General features: G+C 48.0%; 1 protein-coding gene and 1 long non-coding RNA gene across 13 annotated transcripts in view; both read right to left on the reverse strand.

Moving 5' to 3' along the window:
- Positions 1 to 25,299, reverse strand: part of BCAS3 (BCAS3 microtubule associated cell migration factor) — a 583,990-nt gene that overhangs the window by 213,229 nt on the left and 345,462 nt on the right. The window lies entirely within an intron of this gene.
- Positions 3,812 to 24,290, reverse strand: LOC146334908 (uncharacterized). The gene is made up of 2 exons (XR_014786183.1): positions 23,539 to 24,290; positions 3,812 to 22,595 (listed from the first exon to the last, which is right to left on the reverse strand). It is a non-coding gene; the product is annotated as an uncharacterized LOC146334908 (long non-coding RNA).

The following is a 25,299-nucleotide window of genomic DNA, read 5'->3' on the forward strand; positions in this document are numbered from 1 at the left end:
TCCTACAGCTCCCAGCATTCCCCAGCCAGCCATGCTTACTGGGGAATGCTGGGAGGTGTATGACTTTTTTCTGGCTAAACATGCATAGCATAGGATTGCCCCCTTAGTAAACCAATTTAAAGAATCTGCTGTCTCAGCTTACCCTTGCTCACTGCCTTAGTTAGCTTAGCAAAGGAAATGACAAATCTGTGGAGAACAGGTCTATCCACGAATGGAGCCTCTGTGTTCAGAAGAGGTCCACCTCTCAACACCAGATGCCAGGGGCAATCTGGGATGCTCTGTGGCTTTTCTGTCCTGCTCCTAAGCCTCCCAGAGGCGGCTGTCAGCTACTGGTGGGAACTGGATGATGGGCTAGAACCAGGTTTCCTCCAGTTGTTTTGGACCACACTGCCTATCAGCCCCAACCATCCTGACCGATGGTCAAGGATTCTGGGAGCTGTTGTCCAAGACATCTGGAGGGTTCCTGGTTGCCTGACCTGGGATGAGATGGACCCCTGGGTCTGATCCTGCAACGCAGTTCTCAGAAATTAAATACAGACCCATAGCCAGGAGAGCTGTTTCCTACATTCTTAAAGCGTGGGGATATGTGAGATGGTTGTGAAAAAGCAAAGCACATTGGGGTGCTAACATTTCATAGACATGTGATGAAATTGTACATCAAATGCCTGGCCATTTGAAGTTGCTTTCCAGAAAGGAGGAGGAGGAGGAGGAGCAGAGAGAGAGAGGGAGGGAGAGAGCGAGCGAGGGGGGGGGGAGAGAGAGAGAGGGAGAGAGAGAGAGAAAGAGAGAGAGAAAGAAAGAAAGAGAGATTCAGAGAGAACACACACTTGAGGCTGTAATAAAATTTAACATGTAACTTTAAAAATATATTAAATAAAGGAAACATTAAAAGATAAATGGAACAGGATGCTCTATGGCCGAGGTAATTTGAGTGGAAAGGAAAAGGGAACGGAGGAGAAAGGGAAGGAGTGGGTTTACATTAATAAATGATTAAAGGCCTTAACGAGGGGCTATCGGGTTGAACAGCGGAGCGCACACGCCTCTCCACCTTTTCCCCTTCGGAGCAGCTTTTTCGCATTAGTTCGCAAGGCCGATCAATATGGTTCTCATTTGCTGATTTCCATAACGCCATCTGGGATCGGCTCGCCCGACCTAATGAAAGCAGGAGGCAAGCTGGAGTCATCGGGACGTTCTCTTGCGCGCGCGCGCCTGTCGCCAGCAAATCAATTCCAATGGCGGGGCTGCCATTCCCCCCGTGTGCATGGGGTACACGCTCCCAGACAGGGTGAGGCTTATCCAAGCGTGGGAGCCCTTTAGATGGCGGGCCACGCAGCACAGTGGTGGGTGTTGCTTCCCTTTCCTCCCTCCCCCCAAAATGTAAATTTTGAGAAAACCCGTGCTACATGCTGTGAAGCGTGCAATCCTCTGCATGCTTAGACAGAAAAAAACCCTACGCCTCCCAGAATTCCCCAGCCAGCCATTCTGGCTGAGGCATGCCGGGAGTTGTAGGACTTTTTCTGTCTAAACATGCATAGGATTGTGCCTTTAATTTTGGCGGTTTTTCATCCCGCTGTTCTATCGTTGCTTTTATTTCATTTTTGTTTGGTGTCATCTTAAATTTCTAAGCCACCCCAGAGCTCCCATTCCCTGGGCTTTTATACCCCTGCTCTGGTCAAAGGTGGGGCCTAAGGAGCAATGAGACAATCAGCCTCCAATAGAAAATGGGGTGCACGTGGTTAGAGCATTTGCTCACCAATCAGTAACAAGGTGTCCCATCTATCTCCATAATTTCATGTGTCTGGGGAATGTGTCTGGCACCATTACAAACGGGCTACTTTGAAATGTCCCAACATATGATCCAAAGTCTGCCATCTGGGCATGCTATTCTTGACTGACACATTCTCTTTGGTATATCTTCTTTGAAATCCCAGGCATCTTTGGCCATTTTTGGTCATATCCGCCCAAACACCTCCTCCTGGTTGTTGCTCGTGCTCAGGGCTACACTTCCCCGCCCAACTAACATCGAGTCAGGACATTCTTTTATCAGCAGGTGTACACCACGAGATGTCTTTTCCGCCTCTCAGTAGGTGTCTGAGCATGCTCAGTTCTGCTGCTCATCTCACTTAGACACTCTGCCAGCACGTCGTGGCCTTGAGCAAGCTCTGCGGAGCTGCTTGCAAACTCAGATGTATTTTTTCCCCCCTTCTTCAAAGACAGTCCTGAAAAATTTCAGTTAGTCTCAGTTAGTGAAATAACATCATTTAGTATAAAATCAAACTTCACGGTCTTCTCGCCCAGGGGTCAAGAGTCTCGAATATAAAGCTGGTTACGAGTCTGGGGTCTTCTAGGGGCTCTTCTTGTAGGCCTCCCCCAGATTAAATCAGTCATCTTTACTCTTTGTTAACCCCTTTTAGTACCGAAAGCTTTCCATTGAAGGGTGAATATGTACACTGCTTCAACAAACTCTCACGCAAATACTTTCCCTTCCCTAGCTGCCCCATCAGCCATTCAGAATCAGGCCTGCTCATCTTTGGCTTCCGTTTCTTGGTCATGCTAAAGCGTGACAGGTTTGATTTTTTCTTTGTACAAATTTCTAGCCTGCCCTCTCATCTAATCGATATCCAAGCCCACTATCAATACCAATTAAGCAATGCATTGTTTAAAAAAGATAAACACACAACTAAAACAGATTAAAATGCAGAAAAGAAGGCAAATAAAATATGAATTTGAACACCTGCCAGAATAAATAAGTCTCAAGTAGGGATATGTGAGAATTTTGTTCCAGTTCGTTTTTGATCAGGATTTACACCTTCCGGACCAAACATGGACTCAGACAGTGTCTGTGGTCGAAGTCAGTATATTTCCAAGCTTGCAATGTGATTTGCAGACCTAAAAACAAGGATTCAACAGCAGGTGGACATGAAAAAATGCACAGTTTTGAAAAACCTGCACAAATACACTATAATCAATGGGAGACGAATGTGTACATTTCAAAGACGTGCACAAAAATACACACGGACTTTTGTGCGAAAAGCAAAAAACAGAGGTCCCAATCCAATACGGACTCAAGTTGGAACAAGCTTCGAGATGGAATCTGGAGAACTTTGGTGAGCTTGAGTTTTGCTGATTCGCACACCTCTCCCCTGAACGGAACTTGGTGATGGACTGGCAGCCAGTGCAACTGGAGTAATAAAGGAGTCAGATGGATCCAGGTCTATTCTCCCACCTAATGAGAAGAGAAAACTCACTGGAAAAGACCCTGCTGCTGGGAAAGATTGAAGGCAAAAGGAGAAGGGGACGGCAGAGGATGAGATGGCTAGATAGCATCACTGATGCAATGAATATGGACTTGAGCACGCTCCGGGAGAGAGCGCAGGACAGGAAGGCCTGGCGTGCTGTGGTCCATGGGGTCACGAAGAGTAGGACAAGACTGAACAACAACAACAACAAAGCATGCTTAGGGTGGCCAGGTGTCCTCTATTACAGAGGACAGTCCTCAGTCCTCTGTTTCAAGGGCTGCCAGAGAACTATCCTCCCTTTTGAAGGCATCCTCTGTTTGTAAGGCTGTCAAGTCCAAGTCTGGGATCAAGATAAAGAGCCATCAGCAGTCACAGCTGGGTCCTGCAGTTGCCCCTCCACAACTTCAAGAGCACCTGAACAGCAGACTGAACAAGGTACACAGGTCACCTGCTCACCGTCCTCCACAGTCTTGTGAAATGTACTGTATTTCTAATCCAATGATAATAATTACTTCTCAATTTACATCTATACATATGCATTAGCTGATGCACATTTTATGCAAATCCGTGTCCTCTTTTTTTTTTTTTTTTTTTGGCGATTCCCAAGTGGCAACCCCGATGCTAAAATCACACCTGGCAGATCCTCCCAGATCTGCTCAAGGCCCACAGAGAACTTGAGGTGTGTGAAATGGCCATGCAGCTGTGGAGGGAAGACTTTGCATGTGTGATTCGGGGCAGCCTTTAGTCCATGCTGAATGGGAATCATGGGAGTTGCAGTCCAACGCATCTGGAGCGGGCCTGGTTGGGCAAGGCTGCTTTAGTCGGTGTGGTGTTCCCTGCCACGCAGGGGCATGTGCGTGAAGGAGTATGCCACTATTTTTGACCCTTCTCGGGAAAATCCACGAGTCGGCACTAGCTGGAAGTTCGTATTCTGTTTACAGATCATTCTGCAATTTCTATGAGCAAGTACAGGTCAGTTCCAACCAACAATGTATTTATCTCCAAGGGAACTGTTCCAAAGGAAATGGAAGTTGGATTTCCAATGGTTGGCCCTGGCTGGTCCAAATTCACACTGCTCCTGACAGGAGAGTTGCAGAATCTCTTACTGCAGATGATTTCAGGATAATTTTCTCTCTCTCCTTCCTGCTGGTCACGGGAGCAGAGGGTGAATTCTGGAGGTTTTCCATGATTTTCTGCTGTCTGGGTTGTTTCCTGATGTTGCAAGAAACTCATCTAAAAAGTCTTTACAATGTAATGAATGGCTGGTCTCCTGGGGTGGGTGTGGAGAATCAAAAGAAGGGTCATGAGAGGTACTTCAAAATCCTTTTAAAAAACAACAACACATCCCCACTTTTCAGTGACTTGAAATTAACCTCAAGGAGGAAAAAAAGATGATAATTATTTCATTTACATCACATAAGGATGATGGTGGTGGCTCTGAGTGCAGATGTGTATTTAAGCACTAGCCTGGTTGCCACTGGCGACAAAGAAAATCTATGCAGGCGAGCCAGCGGGATGGTGGAGGAGGGATGGAGCGCTCCATCTGGTCTCTGCGCTCAGTCTAGAGCACAGGATTGTGGTTACTATGCACACTGACTGGGGGGAGGGGGTGCCATTTGCTGATCCACCCCAGGCGGTAAATGTTGTGGGCCAGCATGCTTTCAGCCCCAGGGAGCTCACTAGGCTACACCCCACCTCAAGCCCTCAAGCCATAGGAATCTTTGTTGTGGCAGTAACTATAATTGTTCCCATTTTACAGAACTGAAGCTGATGGGCTCATTCCCTCCACACCTTTGCGCACTTCAGCCCACAGTTCCTGCCCTGGGAAGTCCACCTAACCTAATTGCATGGCACCAACTACAGTGAATATTGCCTATATCGAAAATTAAAGGCAAAACCCCATAGCTTCTGATTAAGCAAAAGAGTCTGAGCAATTTCAGGCATTTCTGTAAGACTATCATTGAGGCAGATGGCTACTAAGGAGAGGGCCTTTTCAGTAGTGGCATCCTGATAGTAGAATGCCCTGCCTAGGGATGTTGGAGAAATCCGCCACGGACTCCAGTGAGGCTGGATTCTTTAGAATCTGCCCCTCGGAGTCCGTGGCGGAACGGACTCCCCCCCGCTACCCCTCGAAATCCCCCCTGGGACGGACCTACCTGACGGCGGCGACGGCGGCGGTGGCTCCAGGTCGTCTTCTGGCCGCTGCGGCCGCCATTTGCGTGCCTGCATTAGGCCATGATAGGCTACGTAAGTATTTACATAGCCTATCACGGCAAAAGGCAGGGACGCAAATGGTGGCCGCTACATTGGCCACCATTTGCGGCCGCAGCGGCCTGGCAGTGGCCGGAAGTCCGTCTGCGGCCGGCCCTGGCCAGCGGCTCCGCAGCCTTGCTGCGGAACGGAGCTGGCTGGGGAGGATTCTGGGGGGGGAGGGACGGATCGCCTCCCCGCCCCCCCAGCGGACCCCGGCAGCAGACTGGTAAGTGGGATTCGTACATCCCTAGCCCTACCCAGAGAGGCTCTCCTGGCATGTACATTGTGGTCTTTTTGGTGGCAGGTGAAGCCCTTTTTCTTTTCTCAGGCTGTTTAGTCCTTCCATTTTGTTTCTTAGATGTGTTACTGTGTTTTTCGAAAGTTACACAGCGGGTGGCTTTAACTCTGGCTTTTTACTCTGGCTTCATTCTGTTTTAAACTTTGAAAGGCTTTATACTATGTTTTCATCACACTGTATTTCATGGCTTTAATTTATGTGAACCGCCCAGATTGCTTTGGCTTTGGGGTGGTATAGAAATGTAAACAAACAAACAAGCTAGGGGAATTTCTCAGGGGGTTCCAAACCTTCCTAAGATGCCATCACATTTCTCCAAAAACAGAATTGTGAAGGAAACTAAACAAACGTTCATTACACTGTCAAAACCTTTGTGTGTCTCTGCGTTAGGGTGTGTGAATGGGGGGTGTTATTTAAAAAGATCAGTATTATTATACTCTCACAATGGGAGGAATTTGAGAATGAGGGTCTCGTTGCTTAACTAAGGAGAGCGAGGGAACTGGCTGAGTTGAGATTTGAACCGAGGGAATGCCCAGCTCGCAATCTCAGCCACGACGTGGCTTTTCTTCTTCCCCCAACAGCCCTGAGAACATGGAACAGGCCTCTCCTTTTTGAAGTCCAAGTCAACTTAGGGGGAAAAAGAAGCTTTGTGCGTGTGTGTGTGTTTAACTCGGCCGACAAATCCTGATTATGTTCAGGAGGATAACCGAGGAGACACCAGGCTAGGCTGCTGTCTGGCCAGGCCCCACCTGACTGTAGACATCAGTATTTCTTAGACAGCGTGGATTTTCAAATTATTTCAGAAATTCGGCTGGACTCAGCCAATATATAACCAGCGACTCATAAAGTCTGAGGCACGGAGGCCTTGCCGCTAAGCCAAAGTGGAGTGATAGTCCATGTTTATGAGGCTTCTGAGGGAGATGTCTTCCTGTACGAGGGAAGAGTTGGGCGTAAGTGAAAGAACAGGCAGCACTTTGTGGGTACGTACAGAGCACAAAATGGAGGAGAGCGAAAATCGCAAGCTGGGGTCATCTTGAAAGGTCCAGGCTGCCCAGCTCTTTGCAGTGCAAGACAAGGGACGTTAAAAATAATTTCTCTTTCAATTACTGTTTGGAAACCAAAGTCACTTAAATCTGTTAAATGGATATAAATAATACCAAAAGTTATTTTTTAAAAAAATACCTTGCATGGAAGGAGCTGTGGTTTAGAAGAAGAGACCGTGAACAGGACTGCAGTTAAGTGCTGTGGTGGCGAAACATCAGTAAAGGCCATTTGGGGCTGGCAAACAGAAATGCTGTATGTAAGAGACGGGGGCTGAATGTTCATGTTCTCTCCTCAGGCTCGGCTACGTCTCCAACAGAAGCCGTGCTTGAAGAACGATGCAAATTGGAAGGGATTCAGGAAAACCGCAAGAAATGGCAGGGAAGGGTTTTGAAGACAAGAGCAAAGGGAGCAAAGTACTGGGCATTCTGTAGGAATGTGGCCGACAGGAAGGATATGGGGGAAAATGAGGCCAAAACTGACAGAGCTCGTATCGGGTCTACTTAAAAGCACATAAAGGTGTACCTGCACTGATCCTTTGTTGTGGACCAATGATGCATTGGTATTATATCTAGGAACACCCCACACTTGCAGGATCCATGTATCGTAGCATCTCTGAAATGGATCCAAGGCAGGGGATCTGGACATGCTTGTTCATCCAGGCTGGGTCAGTAACTACTTGCCTACCCCCCTGTGGCAAATAAGGATCACCTTGAGGCGACCAAGATTTTCCTCCTACCCCAGGCTGTCAGTGTATTCTAAATGATTTACACTGATAAACATGGGCAGACTGGCTAGTTACATAGTTTGTGGGCTAGTAACTTTCTCTGCAAGAATGCAAACCAGTGCTGGGCTCCAGGTTTTGGGGGGCCCTTGGGCAAGGCCCCCTTCCACAGGAAGTCTGCCTCTCTCATTGCTGCCACTCGCTTGCTTGACAGACAGGGAGCCAGGGAGCAAGTTGCCTGTGATCTTCTGCACCGCCTTCTCCCCACTGCTGCTGTCTGTGCCAGAGCGAGAGGCAAGGGAACAAGCAGGTTGCAGTGGTGAAGAGGAGGAGCAAGTCCAGGGGATCTTGTCAGTGGGCCCATCCTGGGGGCGGGGGGCTTAGCAGGTGCCCGGTCATGCCGCCCCTGACGCCGGTCCTGATATGAACAGTGAAAAAGAGCCTGCAAGGGGTGAGTGGGAAATCCTACTGCAAGTAGCAAAGATACACGAAAGGCCACCTGAGCTTTCAGCTCCGGCTCAGAAGCTGCTTTTATTTACTCAGATTCATAAATCAGGGCTTGAGAAGTTGAAGAATGGGAGGGGGGAGAGAGCGGGAGACAGCGAGAGAGAGAGCAGTCTTGCACTTGACCTTTCTTCTGGAGTAGCATACAGCAAAAAATAAAAATAAAATATAATTAAAATCACTGCAAGAAGCCATCCTGCTGGCCAATCAATAGGCTCCAGTTAACTTCCTGGCCAATTACAGGATGATTGGCTAAGCAAACAAAGAATTATTGGCTGCTGATTTGGGCTTTCCCTCCCCACTAGTGAGCCGCCCCGTCCCCTGTTTCTCATTCTGGGATGGGGTTTGGGGTGGGGTGTTGTTTTCTTCTTTCTTTCTTTCTTTCTTTCTTTCTTTCTTTCTTCCTTTCATTTTTTTGCCTGCTTTCTCCCATTAAAAAATATGCAAACACCTGATAGTCATCTGAGCGGCAGCGAGTTGTACAGTCTCGTTAAATTGCTACCACCTTTTCCACAAGCAGTTTTGGCAATTAACCTCGCAGCCCTCCACTTCAAAGGGAAACAACCATTGAGTTTAACCTTGCTGAGCTACCCAAAGGCTCCTGCAGGATTTTCCTTCAAACACGTCCATCCTTAGTTATGTATATGGAACAAGAAAGGGGGGCGGGCAGTCAGGGCAAGGGAAAAATCTATGCGAAAAGGCGACGCTTTATTTTATTTTCTGCTGCTCAGAAATGTGTTCCGTTCGACTCGTCCAGAAACCTGACATTAGCTGGAATCCAAACATTTGATACATCTGACCCCTCCTTGCCCTCTTTTTGCAAATCTCTCATATGGTTCTCCAAATCATCTAAAGGCTGGGGATAAAAAAAAAGAAAAAAGAATGTAAAATTAATGCTAATAACTCAAAAGGGGTAGCTTGGCCAGAGTGGTATGGGCACTAGTAACCTCAAGACCGGATTACTGTGCTCTCTGTGGGGCTGCCCTGAAGGCTGCTCCAGAAGCTGGAGCTAGGGCAGAACGCAGCAGCTCGGCTCTTGTTGGGAGCTGCCCCTTTCCTGAGGGAACTGCACTGGCTGCCGATTGGCTACTGGGCCGGGATTAAGGTTTGGCTACTAGTGTATAAAGCCCTAAACAACTTGGGACCAGGATACTTGAGAGAGCGCCTTCTTTATCTGCCCAGTCACTGAGGTAATCATATGGGGTGCTCCTCGTGGTTCCACACGGATCTATGGCCCCACTGGAGTCCCCATGGAATAGAGCCTTCAGTGTGGTGGCTCCCTTTCTTTGGAACGCCCTGTCTCTGGAGATCAGACAGGCACCAACGTTGTCTTGTTTTTGGCGCCTGCTGAAGACATCTTTATTTCAAGAAGCCTTCCTTGATTGACCAGCCACTGTTTCTACTGATATTCCGTTGGTTTTTTAAAAGTTTAATATGTTGTTTTATTCTTTATGTTTCAATACCATGTTTTAATTTATTTTTTTATTGTTCACCGCTCTGAAATCTGTTTAGATGTGGAGTGGTAGATGAATGTTGTAAATAGAATAAATAAGAAGCCATTAAACAAACCTCGCCAACTCCCATTTTAAGCCTGCATTACTGGAAGACAAGAGAAGGCTGTCTTTCACCAAACCGTGAAGCAACAGTTCACCAAGAGCTGCCAACCCATAATGCGTCTCTGCGTGTCTGTAAACTGTGTGTGCAGTTTAGGACTAGCCTTCCCCAACCTGGTATCTTCCACGTTTTGGACTACAAGCCCTATCACCCCTGGCCACTGGCCATGCTCACTGGTGCCCATGGGAGTTGAAGTCCAAAACACATGGAGAGCGCCAGAATGGGGAAGCCTGGGTTCGGTATATACGGACAAGGCAAAATACTTGTAAGGGTGGACACTGAGCCCATAGAATCCCAGAGTAGTTCTGATTCTGAGGAAGAGCAGTCGCTCCTCTTTCCCAGGGCCAACAGCTGACGGAGATTCCTCCCACCAGCATTCCTAGCTTAGATAGCAGTCCTGGGAGTGACACAGCGCGGGAAGCGGACTTGATGGACGTGCAACGCCGACGCAGAGAGTGGCGCCAAATGGAGGGCACAGAAAGGAGGCGTAGTGGCCGGTTGGCGCGCAAAGAACGGCTGCGCCCAGAGGATCCAAGGGAAAAGGGGAGGGACTCTCCCTAGTCCTTAAGTTCAGGGGTCTGCCAGTAATTCCCTTTCAAACGGGGACCAACTGTTCCAACGTAGGGCATAGGTACTCTGCTGCTCATATCTAGTTGCTAACAGTAGAGTTGTTAAGTTGTTAAAGAGGAATAAAGCTTTGAAAAGAATCCATTTGTCTGTGTCTGGACTTGGCTACTGGATTAGACTGAGAGAGCCCTCCAAGGAGCCCTTGACAATACTTCAAGACTGCAGCCATGTGGCTTGTGGAATATTTTTGTTAGGGATGGCGGAGAATTTCTCCCCGAAACTTCGGGGGGGGGCGAGTGCCAACGTGTTCGGCCCCCCGAACAAGTTTCGGGGAGAAATTCTCCGGCCCCCCCACACTCCGCCCGGGACGGGACTTACCTTTGGCGAATGTCCCTCCCGGCGGCGGGTCCGGCCGGTGGTTCGGCGGGTGTTCGTGCAGGGCGGTAGCGGTAGCCGGTCTTTCAACCGGCTGCCTCCACCGCCATTGCAATAAAAGAAAAAAAAAACAAAAACGCCCCCGTGATAGGCTACGTGACGATTAACGTAGCCTATCACAGCTGACTTTGCAGGTCTAGCCGTGATAGGCTACGTTAATCGTCACGTAGCCTATCACGGGGGCGTTGTTTTTTTTTTTAAACTTTGGAGTTCGCGGCCGGGCGAGGCGGGAAGCCTCCTCCCCGGCCTGAATTTCGGCCGGGCAAGGCGGGAAGCCTCCCCCCCGGCCTGAACTTCGCAGGGGGAGCAGCGAAGCGCCTCCCCCCCACCGCGAACAAGCTTCAATGACAGGTAAGTGACTTTCGTCCACCCCTAATTTTTGTGCCCCGTGAGGGGGTGGGGTGGGGATTCAGGTATTCATACTGCACATTTTTTCTTCCCCTCCAAAATAATCATAGCTATTGTGAAATTAAAAAAAAGTGGGGGGAGGTTGCTGTTCTTGGAAGCAGCTTCCAATAGAGCAAATGAGCTAACCACCAAACTGCTGCCTGCTTTTGAAACTGGGACCAGTGGTGTGGCGGAGATGGGGCTCGCAGGGTTGAGGCACCAGGGCTTTTCGATTGGCAGGGATGATGGTGTCCTCTGCCACCCTCCTCAGGGTTCCCTGTTCCGTTTGAGCAATGGAGGCTGGTGGCTCCAAGGTCAGTGGGGCGGTGAATCCTCTCCGGGTTTCAATCAGAAGCAGTCTGAACTCTGAAGGCGCTCTCCAAGGTGTCTATTCCCCTAATTGCTTCTTGACTATAACTCCTAATTTGCAAGTACTGGAAAAAAGGAAGGGACAGATCAAGTTTTCTATCAGCCTGTGGGGCATATGAAAAAATAACTCCCAGGGAAATACAATCTTTGAATTTTTCCAACCTGCTTGCAAACCACACAGAGAGTAGTTCCACAGTTCTCTTGTTGCCTTAAACCCAAAACTATTAATTACTGGGGCGCGGTGGTGTTGGTCTCGAATGGGCAATTACAGCCAATTAGTTTTACAAAAGACCCGCTCCTAGCTAGGGATGTGCGAATTGGCAAAATCTGACCTCGCCGAAGTTCTCCAAATTACATCTCGAAACTCGTTCCAACTCAAGCCCATATCAGATTATGAGCTTTGTTTTTTCGCATGCATGTTTTCGAGTGTATTTTGCCAAAATACGCATCTTTTGTGCACGTTTTCAAAATGTGCACATACTTCTCCCATTGACTAACACGTATTTGTGTGCATTTTTTGAAAGTACGCATTTTTCATGCACATGTTTCAAATGTATGCATGCTGTCAAACGCATTCTTTTTGGTCTGCGAATCACACTGCTTGCTCGGAAATGTACGGGCTTTGACTGCAGATGGCATCCGAATCCATGTTCCGTCCAGAAGATGTGAACTGGGTAAAATCATGTTCAAAAACAAACTGAAAGGAATTTCTCAGACATCCCTACTCCTGGCAGATGAAAACTCCTAGAACTGGGTTGCTGAAATAGATCCACACAGCGCTCTGGGCGGTTCACAAAAATTACAAGCCATAAGTTGTACATTCTAGGGAATGTGTGGACATCAGGGGTGGGGCTGCACCAGGGGTGAAAAACTTCAGCCCCGGGTCCCAATCCATACCACCTGAGGTCCAATTCAGCCCTCCAAGGGTGCCCAGTCAGTCATGCCCCCTTGGCCTGGCCTCGCCCCTTCCCCGTAAAGATCAATAATTTGGTGGTTCCTTGGCTTTTGTACCATTTCCTCCCCATTCTAAAAGCCTAAAATGCATCTCTGAAGCCATAGTTAGCGTTACGCTAAAATACACTGGCATTTTTTAATTTTTTGGCTGGGTGAGATTCGCACAGGAGGGGAGAATGGTGCAATTCTGGCCCTAATTTAGATGCTTTTCATGGTCCGGCTGCAAGCAAAGTTGGGTTGAGCTTTTGAAAGACACTCAGCAGTGAGCAGGGAAAAGGATGATTGGGGGGCGGGGGGAACAGAAACAAAATCAGCACGTTCAAACGGCAACAGGGCCTGGTGGTGAGATGCACAGTTCAATGAACTGCTGCCTCCATCAGCATGATGGCTGGAAATGTCTCCCTCTCCGTCTGCTTTTCATCTACAAAGATTGTGTACTCAGTAGAGTGTTAAGAGAGCCTCTCTTCTCCTTCCGAACATACTCCTGTGACTTCCCTCCTTCCCTCTCCCCCCCCCACACACGCACACACCCCCGCAATAGCCCCTGCAGCAGAAAGCAGGAACTAGAGCAAACGCTTTTGTGAATTAAGAGATCTTGCAAGCGTAAATTTGGTCAGGCTGTTCCTTTCTGCAGGCCAGAGGGGCTCTGCCGCTGCCCCAGGATGTCATCTGTCAGTTTGCATGGCTGGTGACGAGCCACAGAGCCGTCAGTTAAAAAGGTGAAGACTGCGGAAGCAAGAAAGAGTCAAGACTGGTGGAAATCGTTTGGAGAGGGAAATTTCAGCCATCGAGAGAGAGAGAGAGAGAGAGAGAGAGGAGGAGGAGGAACCTTTCGAAACAAAAACAAAACAAAATATCTTAAAAAAAAACAAAAAAACAACGGCTTCCAATTCCGAGTCAGAATGAAGGAAAAATTAAATTACTGCCAGTGAGGAAAGCCAAAGTCACATCTTCCCCTGGGGAGAGTTACGATAATGGTAAACATTTGACAGCTGTCCTGGAGTTGTTATCTTGGCCTCACAGTTGTTAGACCTAGAGTGAACATTTCTGATAAGAAAGACTTTTGATCTCTCTCTCTCTCTCTCTCTCCCCCGCCCTTCTCTCTCTCCATAGTTTGGGTCTGCCACAGCCCAAAGCTGAACAGGTTTTAAGGCAGTCAACTGCCTGTGTCTGTGGAATGGAGCTTTGGAGATGTTGTCTCCAAAGACAACGGAGACCGCTCCGTTGTCTGTGACTTGCTCTGAAAGCCATCTCGCACATCGCGTTCTTCGGGCTGTGTCCCAAATGAACTCAGCTTGTTTGTGTTCTTTTTTGCACCTCCCATTGTCAGCAATTTGTCAACGTTGGGTGCGGAACACGCTTGCGTCAGTTTGATGTCCTTCTTCCCGGCGCCATTTTACCTTCCTCTATTTATCTAACTAAAAATACTTCTAGGCCGCCTTTCTGCGTGGAACCCTCTCAAGGTGGCGTATAAGATAAAAATCACACCAAGTGGATACAATTTAAAAACAGACACACCATAAAACTATTGGAAGCTGCCTTTGCCTGAGTCAGACCCTGGGTCCATCTAGCCCAGTATTGTCAACACTGACTGGCAGCAATGACTCTCCGGGGTTTCAGGCAGGAATTTTTCCAGCCATACCTGGAAAAGCTGGGGATTGAACCGGGGATCTTTTTAATGCTCTGGCAGGCCCGCCACTAACTGGACGATAAGCCCCCCTGTTTCCCTCCCTTATACATCCTACCTGCATGGCCCAAAGAAAAGTTTAAGTTTGTCAAAAGAGTCACAAATCCACAATTCCAAGAAGGCCCACAGAGAAGCATCTCATACTGCATGTTCCTCAACTTCTTAAAAGGACTTTGAAAATCAGAAGCTAGCCACTGTTTCTGTGTGTCAGAAGTGTTTCGGTAATACGTTTTTTCCCCTTCTAACTTTTTTCTCTCTCTTTCCTCCCCTCTCTGGTTATTCTGACCTGTTTTAATATCAAAAAGGGGTATAAATTGATATTAAAGTATGGCATTTTGAGAATGTTTCAACTCAAGGTCAAACTTGTATTAAAAACTCGACTCGTCTAGGCTAAAACAACAGAGCAATCAAAAGGACTTGAGTGCATCTGGGCCCAATTACCAGTTACATCCTCGTCCAGAAGAGAACAAGGCGGGCGAGCTGGAGAGTTCATGAATAATGTCATGGCTAGGTTATCTATGGGGGAAAGGAGACAGATGGTCCACAACCCAAAGGAAGATTGAAAACAACTTGCTGGTACTTCCTTCACCACGTGAAGGCCCAGAGTGGAATGTCATGTTATGAAAAAGATGAGGGTAGCAGCTCAAAATGGCAGCACTGGGTCACATTTTCTCTTCACCCTGCATACATGTGTAGTGAAGCTTCCCCTACATCACCATGCTGTGCATTTATAGAAGCATGGAGTTGGAAGGGGCCATTAAGACCATTGAGTCCAAGCCCTGCTCAGTGCAGGAATCCACTTTAAAGCATCCCTGCCAGATGGCTGCCCAGTCTCTGCCTGGATACCTCCAGCTACGGAGAGCCCCCCACCTCCCTGGGCAGTTGGCTCCAAGGACTGACTGCTCCGGCCGTCAGGATGGTTTTCCCGATGTTCAACCGAAATCTGCCTTCCTGCAACTTAAGCTTGTTATTTCGTGTCCTACAGTCTTGGATGATACGATAATAGCTTGAGGTCTTCTTCTTGGATGATATGATAACAGGTCCTCTTCTTGGATGATACGATAATAGGTTGCGGTCCTCTTCTTGGATGATACAATAATAGGCTGCAGTCCTTTTCTGTGTGACAACCCTTTAGGTACTCGAAAAGTGCTATCATATCCACCCTCAGTCTTTTCTTCTCAAGGCTAAACGTATCCAGTTCCTCCAATCTTTCCTCAGAGGACTTAAGTTTCTAGTCCCCTGATCATCTTTGTTGCCCTTCTCTGAACTTGTTCCAATTCCTCTTAAAATGTGGTGTCCAGAACTGGACACAATATTTGAGGTGAGGTCTGTCAAGCATAGAGTAGAATGGAACTATTACTTCCTATGATTTCGACACTATGCTTCTATTGATGCAACCTAAAATTGCACTTCCCTTTTTTGCAGGCACATCACTCTGCTGACTCATATTCAGCTTGTGATTGACTACAGCTCTCAGGGTGGATTGATTTAAATCAGGGCTGGGGAACTGTTTTCAAGTCCAAGGGACACTTTACAATCTGGGAAAGGTCTTGAGGGGGAGGCATATTCCATCTGTGGGTGGAGCCAAAGAAAAAGTAGATGGGGCCAAAATGTGATTCTTGCTGACATTGAGCCCAGGCCAAAGTAAGCAGGGCAAGCCTCTGCATGCCTACTCAGAAGCAAGCAGGACGGAATCACTCAGCTGCACATTTAAATTGCATCTCAACTATCAGGACTCTGAATGTCTACTCAAAAGTCCGCCTCCAGCCCCGCCCACCACTGAAATGCGGCCCCTGAGAGCTTCTCCAAAATGGAATGTGGCCCTTGGTCTGAAAGAAGTTCAACACCCCTGCTTTGATCCAATGTGTTTGAAAGAAGGGTCATCGTTTCAGTTTTAAGAGAGTAGATGTGTAGACTTTTCATGCGTCAATTTGTATTTCAATTGCCTCTGAATTCAGATTTCATTTAAAGGCAGGTAATATTTCAAGAGAGTTATTTTAATGTACCAGAATTTTTTTAAAAAAAGATTTAAATTTTAAAACATCATTCGGCCTTCAGTCCTCAGCTTCACTCATGCACTGATCCCAAGGCCTCAGCAAAACCTCATCACTTCGCACAGAGCAATGGTGCCAGATTTAGGGCGCAATCCCATGCATGTTTAGACAGAAAAAGTACTACAACTCCCAGCATTCCCCATGCTGGCTGCGGAATGCTAGATGTTGCCTGACTTTTTTCTGTCTAAACATGCATGGGATTGCGCCCTAAATCTAGCCCTTAGGATCTTGGCCACACCCTGCAAGTTATTCTCAATGCTCCTTGCATGGAGAACATCTATGCAAAAGACCAAGGTTTAGCAGTAAACTGCTGCAAAAAAGCAGCATCCATTTTGCATGAGAAAGAGCTATTTTATGCCATATTATCTCATTTTCTGTCTGCATCTTGTTTATAGCAAATGGGTAATACATCTTCAAAGTCACCAATCAGATTAAATTTAGAAAGGGGGGGTACCTTTTGCTCGGTCAGCATTGGTCAGAACGCTTCTCCCATATATTAGAACATAACTGGGTTTTTAAATCATGCACTACCCAACGGCCATCTGATACTTATATTTATTATAAATTCATATCACCATAACCTACCTAATTATATATGGCCATTTCTTATAGAAAAGAAGAAGTATAAAACTTTCATGCAAGAACAGGCTGGGTGTTTATGAATTTACCAACACAGGAGAGTTCGATGGCGATCGTTAAAAGGACATGTGCAAGGCGTTGCCAAGGATATGCTCCAAATTGGCCTGAGGTTCTCTTTGTTTCACAGAATCGTAGAGTTGGAAGGGACTTTAGAGGTTATCTAGCCCAAACCCCGCTCCAGGCAGGATCTGGAATCGTGGAGAGATGTGCGTCCAGGCTCTGCTTGAATCCCTCCAGCAAAGGAGAGCAGCTGGGGCCACTGTCAAACAGCCTGTGCTGTTAGGAACTTTTTCCTTGTGTTTAGCCATGTTCTGCTTCCCTGTGATCTCCACCTGTTGGTTCTAGACTAGTCCTGCCCTCTGGAGCAACAGAGAAGGACTCTGCTCCGACTGCAGCATGAGAGCCAACAGGTATTTGAAGAACGCTGTCATGTCTCCTCTTAATCTTCTCTTCTCCAGGCTAAACACGCCCAGCAATTTCAACCATTCCTCATAGGAGTTGGTTTCCAGATCCCTCGCCAACCTGGTCGCCCTCCTCTGGACAAGCTCCAGCTTGTCAATGTCCTTCTTCAAATGTGACACCCAGAACTGTGTCTGGGTAGCTGGTTTACAAGGTTATTGATTCCAGGGGTCAGTGGGGCAGAACGCAAGAGGGGTGTGGGGGGGCAAAAATACCAGCAAATTTTCAGTGGTGAGTGGCCAACAGCCAGGAAAGCATGGCTTGGGGAAAAGGGGCAAGGCCTTCTGGGGAACCCCAGAGGGCCGGAATTTTCCCCTGGCCTGAGGTTCCATACCCCTATACTAGGGGAAGACCTCAATAGGGCATGAAGCAGGGAAGACTCTAATGGGTTGGAGGTGGAGCCATTCAGAACCAGGTGGATTATGGGTAAGATTCAGCACCAGCTTGTGTGGGAACTGGCAGTATCTGGCGGGTCCCGGTTTGATCTGGAGTAGACTGTCTTTACAGATCCAGACACTGGTTCTCTGACAGAAAAATACACTTCTGCTAGGTTGGGTCAGCCAAATATCCCGTTTGGCAAGCCTGCACGGAGACCTTTTATATTTGGCATGCCACATAACAGAGGAGCACTTGAGTCCACAAAAGGAGAGAAAGCAACGCACCACCCTTTAGCTACTCTCTGTCTCTCTTTGCAAACACTAATATGCCGGTGCATAAATAAAGCCCGTAGCTCTGCTTGGCAAGACTCTCCCTGCGATGTGCCCGTGGTGCTAACTCAGAGCAGAAAACACTCTCATTCCAGGCCACTGCGGTGAAGTGACATTTACCTAATGCAGCTATAAATTTCCCGATAATTAGTGGGTGGCTGACAATAATGCATTCTGATGAGCGCAACGACGCCGGCCTGAAAACGAGCTCTCTGACACCAAGAACGTCAGCAGACCCACTAAAGAGGGAGCCGCGCAATGCCCACCGAGGGAAAAGCTGGGACTTCAGATCTTGCCAACAGTCCAAAAAGCACCCAGCAAATCTTCCAGCTTCTACCAAAACTGAAATCCTCGATTTAGTTCTTGTAAAGCTCAGAAGCAATGCCCCCCCCACCTGCGACTTGCCAGCCTTTTGAAGCTGTTGAAGAATTTTGCGCCCACCACCAAATTGATGAAATCCCACAGTCTTTTTCACCACCTCATCAATTTGGGGGGGGGGGAGTACAAAATTCTTCAAAAGCTTTGGGGTTTTAGCTTTGCCCAAAGCCACCATTCAACCCTCCCCATCTCCGGAAGTCCAGTTGGGAGAATGCTATGCCATGATTTAGCATCATTCCAGTGGCATTTGGAGGGGAGACAATGGTGGTGCTCAGCAAAGTAAGGCCTCTAATTTTCAAAGAATTTTGCTCTTCCCCACCCCGTGCACCCCTTTTTGCACACTGCTCCCCAAGTTTCTTGCTGAAATTGCTCCTCAGGGAGCTCTTGTCTTAACCTTAGCTTAATGCTTGAAAAAGGAAACAATTCAGGCTAAATGGTCACAGTTACGGAGCGCCATGCGTTCCCAGCGGAGATTGGCCAAAGCAGAGGAGTGTCTTGCAGTTCCAGCCAGCTATTTGCGAACAACTTTTTCGACGACCAGCCACAGCACAAAGAGGGAAACAGAAAAACGGCGTGTGCTTTAGAAGCTAGGGCTGTAAGGCTAAGCACCGTTGCTGGGAGAGATGCGGTTATGGTTGGGATGTAATTCATTTGTTATGGCACAGATCTTTGTACACAACAACCTACTTTGTCAGAAGCAGGAAGCAGCCGAAAGAAACGCATGGTCCCTGGTGGAAATCCATCCAGGGATACTGGGGCTTGAACATCAGGGCCTGAATCAGGCACTAGCCCTGGACTGCGTTTGCTCAAGGCTCTGTCGCTCAGCCCTCTTCAGGTACAGAAAGAAACACGGTCAATACCACATCAGCCCCTGTAATTGGCAGCCTGGAAGAATCCTGAAGGATCATCTGCTCCCACATGTTAACCTTGGATCAGCTTCAGCGGTCCTTCTCCAGGAGCCTGTGCCAAAGGAAGTGAGGCGGGTGGCTACCAAGAAGAGGGCCTTTTCTTCTGTGGCACCCCGGCTGTGGAATGAGCTTCCCCGAGAGGCTCACCTAGCACCTACGTTGTGCTCTTTCCAACGCCAGGTGGAACAAAACCTTTTTGTTTTCTCAGGCATTTCAGTATTTTATTCTTGTTGTTTTAAATTTGTTATTGTATTTTAAATCTCTCCATTGCTGCTAGATTTAATTTTGGTTTTACTTTTATACTGTGATTTTAAACTTGTAGATTTTATACTGTATTTTGTGTTGTATTTTGTGGTTTTGTTTTGAACTGCTCAGAGAGCTTTGGCTATTGGGCGGTATAGAAATGTAATAAATAAATAAATCCTTTGGAATTTTCCGTGCATGCTTCCTTACTATGCACATTTTAAATGCATTTTTTCCTTCAGAGAATTGCATCATACGTGTGAATACCAAAAGATAACTGCATTCCAGTTTGCATATTGATTTGGAAAGTGCAGATTTGGTAAGTTCATATCAAAATGTGAAAGGAAAACTCTCCCACCCTTCCAGATTCATCAGGGTGCAGCCTGAACCTCCAGACATTTACTTGGAAGCACATAATGGGGCTTGCTCTCTGTTGAGCGCACTGAGGGTTGCAACCTAAATCAACTGAAAGCGTTGGTTGATTAATCTAATGCAGCCTTCCCCAACCAGGTGCCTTCCAAGTCTTTTGGACTACAACTTCCATCAGCCCACCAGCCAACATGGCCATTGGCTGGGCATGCTGGGAACTGTAGTCCAACACACCTGAAGGGCCCAGGTTGGGGAAGGCAGATGTAATGGTTAACACTCGAGCCCTAGTAAATTTATTATATATGAATTTCTCGTCATCTTTTTTTAAAAATGTCTTTTATTAACTTTTTTTTAAAGTCCAAGAATGTGTGGGGGGAATAGTGATCAAAATGCCAAACTTGGTGTGAACAGACCGTTGGAAAAATAAAGTCCCCCTTTAACGACGTGAGAACTCGGATGAAGCCGTCAAGTTTAAAGGAATCTCAAAATACTTGAGCAGGGCCAAAGGATTTTTTTTTTTTAAGTCTCCATGTACAGAGCAGAGAGTAAAGGGGAACTGGGGGGTTGAGGGGGAAGCGTCTGCCAAGGGTTAATTGCAACCCTGCATGAACAGCAGTTAACAAGTGAGAGTTAGAACACCCAGGAGGAAAAGGAAAATTTTTCCAATGCCATGAGAAATAAACAAGAAAGTGTGTGTGTGTGTGGGGGGGGGGGGGAGATATTTCCTTTGGCCACCGTTACCGCCAGTCCAACAGCAGAAAGGAGAGAGTTCTGGGAACACCAAGGCCCGGCATCCTCTCTTCACCCCCTCTGAAGCATTTGTCTTCATTACCACTCTTTTTAATCAGGGTTCTTTCATGAGTGTTTCTGCCCGTCCCTCGAGGGGCGGCTCTCGGCCGCGATAAATCAGTTTCTCCCACCGCAAGTCACTAATCAGCACTCTCCGGGAAAGAACAACAGCAAAAAGGGGGGGGGGGAAAGTGTAGACCGCGAAAGGCTGGGTGGCTTCACACGGCCCCAAGGAAGGAAGGAAGGAAGGAAGGAAGGAAAGTCTGTGTTGGGAAGGAGAAAGCTGTTCAACCATCACAGTCTCCTGGGGACCAATGGGATTTGCACACTCAGAAATCATTTAAACACTGCTGGTGCGCACGTCATTTATGCCGCGGGAAGGGAGCCAGTGGGTGATGCGGTCATCAGAATGTCAGGCTCTGATGGGGGAGATTTGCATCTGGACCCTGGCTAAGCTGTGACCTTGCTAAGCTGTTGCTCCTACAGCAGCCAATGAGCTAGTGTTTAACTTGTCCGGTCCATAAAAAACTGTGGCATATCAGATAAGCAGAACTGGGGGCTCAAGAGCCAGTCAGTTCCTGATTCTGCCAGTCTTTGCCCACGATCCAATGTAGGCTGGACAGGGGTCTCCAACCTCTTTGGGTCAGTGTAAACATTTGGAATTCTGAGTGTTGTGGGCACTCTCACAAAATGGCTGCCATGGGGCAGGCTTGCCCAGAGATAAAATGGCTGCTGTGGTGAGCAAGGCTGGTCACAAAACACACATTTACCAGAAGGCAAAGTGATGAGATTAAAAGAAATGTATCAGACCCAAGAACCTGAGTATGAGGCAAGAGGCGGGGTCTGAGCTCCAAAACACAAGACCACTCTTTTGAACCCAAATAAAGATGGCGCTGGGAGGCAGCACTCTGCTTTCCAGCACTGACTTTTAAAAATCTTAAGAATTTTTTTTAAAAAATCAGGAGGGACAGGAAGCCTGGTGGACACAAAGGATGTCTGTGGGCACCTTGGTGGCAATGGATATCACATTGGAGACCCCAGGCAGTCCACCTGTACAAACCACCTGGTTTTGTTCCAGCTAAACCCAGGGCCTGCATGACCTTTATGCTCCCATGCCCATCTTATTAAATTCCTCTTATGTTCTTACTTTGGATGGTTTTAAAAGGGGATCTAGGCCAAAGACATGGAGAAGAAGGCTATCAATGGCTACTAGTCCTGATGGCTCTATGCTACCTCCAGTGTCAGAGCCAGTCTGCCTATATTCTCCAGTTGCTGGGGAACATGGGCAGGAGGGTGCTGTTGCACTTGTGACCTGCTTGGGTGTTTCCTGTGGGCAACTGGTTGGCCACTGCGTGAACAGAATGCTGGGCTAGATGGACACTTGGTCTGATCCAGCAGGGCTCTTCTGATGTTCTTATGTTCATCCTGGCTCTAAACCCAGACCCCACCACCTTCTACCCTGATCCTACCCTGGCCTCTAACCTGCGGGTGGGCAGAAAGTAGATCTCTAGCTGTTTTGGACTTCAACCCCCAGCATTCTGGACTGCTGGCAGGGGCTTCTGGGAGTTGATGTCCCAAACATCTGGAGAACTCCCTTCTGCCCACCCCTGCCCTACCTCAGTGGATTTCATTCCAACTCCACCCTGAGCCACCACATTCTGTTCTCGCTCTTCCCGTAACATGCCAGGTTCCGTCCTTGTTCCACTCTGGGCTAGAATTGTGAACTCAACTGCTGGCAACCGTAGGCAAATCCTACGTCCCCAAATTTCCCACACATCTCCCCCCCCACACACACACCTTATACACTGTAACAGCAGACAAGGTTGTGCATTTTCACCCTTTAGAGCATTCACATATTGACAGATTCATCGTTGCATGCGTAGCACCTTCACGGACTTTACAGGAGAGAGTGGGGCAACTGCTGTAATGAAGGAACTCCATGGCGGTCACAAAGGAACTCCGTGTGTGGACCTCAGAGCCCTGTGGATATTTGAATCATGGTTGCCAAATGCCACTTTTCAAAACATGTTGTTAGCCTGCTATCAGATGTTGCACTTGATAGGGGCTGCTGATAGAAGAAAAGGAAGACCCGTATCAAACGGGCCCACACCACCCCATAATATTTAGGCCTGCTTGCCTGTGTTGTGGCATGATCCTGTGATTAATTTCCCTGTCTCCCCTCCACGGGCCGGAGGCAGGAAATGAATGATCTGCTGGTGTTGTATAGCGTAAGCGAGTGTGCCGAAATGTTACAGAGGAGAGATGGGGGAATTTGATACAGGGCTGTCCTTTTAGGCCCAGGGTCCAGGGTCTGGGGGGAACAATACATATTACAGGCTGTATTTGCGCGCGCGCGCACACACACACTAGCCTTTTTTGCAGCTCTACCGCCTCTGGGTTTGCTGTGACTGCAAAAAGTGGCAGTTTGCCACTGAAATTCAGCAGTGAGCAGCAAAATTGGGGAGATTTTTCTTTAGAACAAAGTGCACAGAGAGCATGTGCCTTCTCTTGATGCAGGAGCATCTTCTCAGAGGCTTCCCTGCATGCCTTATTTTAAAGAAAAATCGGCGCTTGTTTGCTGTGCCACTGAATTTCAGCAGCACTTTTGGCGGCGTGGCAGCAGAAGTGTGGCCCCCGGTGGGTTCCGGGGGACGGATGGGCCCCCAGACCTCCTCGCCCAAAGTTGCTCACCCTCGTTTTAGGCAAAAGTCCTATATTATGTCTAGTTCGGCCTTAGTTAACCAATTGGCCCGCTTCATTTGTGTATTTATTAATCTTATATCCTGCTTTTCCATTACAAACATTGCACAAGGTGGCTATATATAATATGCTCCCCCCTCTTTAATAGGATATTATAGCCCCTTTTTAAAGCACACTTCGGTGGGGAACATCTTGCTACAAATGATCAGGCACATGAATATACCTAAGATGCACTGGAGCCGTGGGACGGGAGCGCGTACATTCCACTGCTAGAGAAGTTAATGCAGAAGGGATGAGTATATAAAAAGCTGTTGGAACAGAAGGTTTTGTAATCAAGGTGGAATGCAAGAAGAAGAAAGGGGGAAGCCTTTGTAGCCTCTGTTCTGTGGCAACTATGCTCCTTCCCTTCAAAGAATTCCATATTTTTTGGCATTCACGCAGGGAGTGGGGGAGAGAAATGGACACTTAAAAAAAAATTGTCTGGTCCTGCTCCACTTAAATGATCCTTTAATTTCCTTTCTCCTTCCTAAGCCCTCAGGTGGCTTGTCCGGCGCTATTTGGCCTGGGATGCATGAAAAGTTCACAGCTCGAGGCCTGAGCTGATGATCCCCTGTCCAAACAGCCCTTTCTGACACACTTCCTGCCTCGCTCAGCCTTGCGTGAGCCGCTCGGCAGATGCGGCGGCTGCCAGACTTTCAAAATCCCTTCTGTGGAAACTCAGCCCGGCTCCGTTCTTCTCTCCTCCTCTCCCCCCGCTACTTTCTCCCTTTCCACCTTAGGCTTGATATCCGGAACTGACTTCGGAAGTGCTCTAATGGTTACCAAATTTTTGGGAACTGCTTCAGGTTTTCTGAGCTAAACATATGTTTAGCAAAAGCACAGGCCGTACCAACACTTGACCTTCTGACAGCCCCGGGAGTTGCTGATTTCCCCCCCCCACCACCCATGCCTCCTTTCTCCCCCAATGAGAAAACTTTTTACCAGATAGCAGCATGATGTAAATGCAAAATCATGTCGAGAAACGGTTAGCAAACATGCCCATTTCCAGATGTTTGACGAGACGGTAAAAGAAACAGCATCAAGGAGGTCAACGGTTTCCACCAGAGGCTCTTTTTAGGTTCCATGTTAAAGGAGATGAGGAAAAGAAAGAAAAGAAGAAAGAAAGACGGTCAAACCAATCACTAGATCTGATAAGGTTTGGGGGATTTTACACAGCTGTCAAACCATTTAGGAGGCAAGAATCAAACGGAAAAGTTCTTCCGGTCATTCGCCAAATTCCAATCCCTCATGAGCTGGTTAAAGCATCTCGAAGGGTCAGTGATCTCAGAAGGTCTTCACACTGTATCACAGCAGTCCAGCCTTCACCATGGCTGGATGGGAGTTGTAGTCCCACGCACCTGGAGGGCACCAGGTTGGGGAACGTGTGTGCGGGTGCGTGTGTGTGCGCGCGCACGCGCGCGTGGAGGGGGAGTGTCCAGCGCATTCCCTGCAACTGACCATCACATGTACAAAATGCGTGACACTGTACCCCGGGTCACGTAACTGGTAGCAGATAAAAATCCCCAACTTCAGTAGAAGCTGATCTCCTTCCTTGCCCCCCCCCCGCCCGTAAAACGCTGCCAAGCAGTGTGAGAAAATGCACCCGTGTTAGGGAGCTTGCTTCCCCACAAGTAAGGTCGCTTCTTTTTTTAATGGGCCGGGGGCCCACTACATCTTGCCTTCTCTCCTCTGGGTGGCATTGCATTTGTGTCTGGTCAGGTGCTCTTTCAAGACCTGCTGCTTGGGCGACAATGACAAGCCTGCAGATCTGTGCGCACCTGCCCGTGTGGTAAGAGGCAGAGCTGTGGGCTGGAGCGTCTGCCTGGCTCCCGGGACTGGCCCTGCCCACCCGAGATGATCACTGGCTTTCCTGGACAGGAAGGAGTATAAACGGCTTCCTGTTTGGGCTGGGATCTTGCTTGGGCAGCAAGGCCTTCTTGGCTTT

Source organism: Heloderma suspectum, chromosome 16, assembly GCF_057233095.1.
Source record: "Heloderma suspectum isolate Gila_16-S chromosome 16, 16-S_ref, whole genome shotgun sequence".
Lineage (NCBI taxonomy): Eukaryota > Metazoa > Chordata > Lepidosauria > Squamata > Helodermatidae > Heloderma > Heloderma suspectum.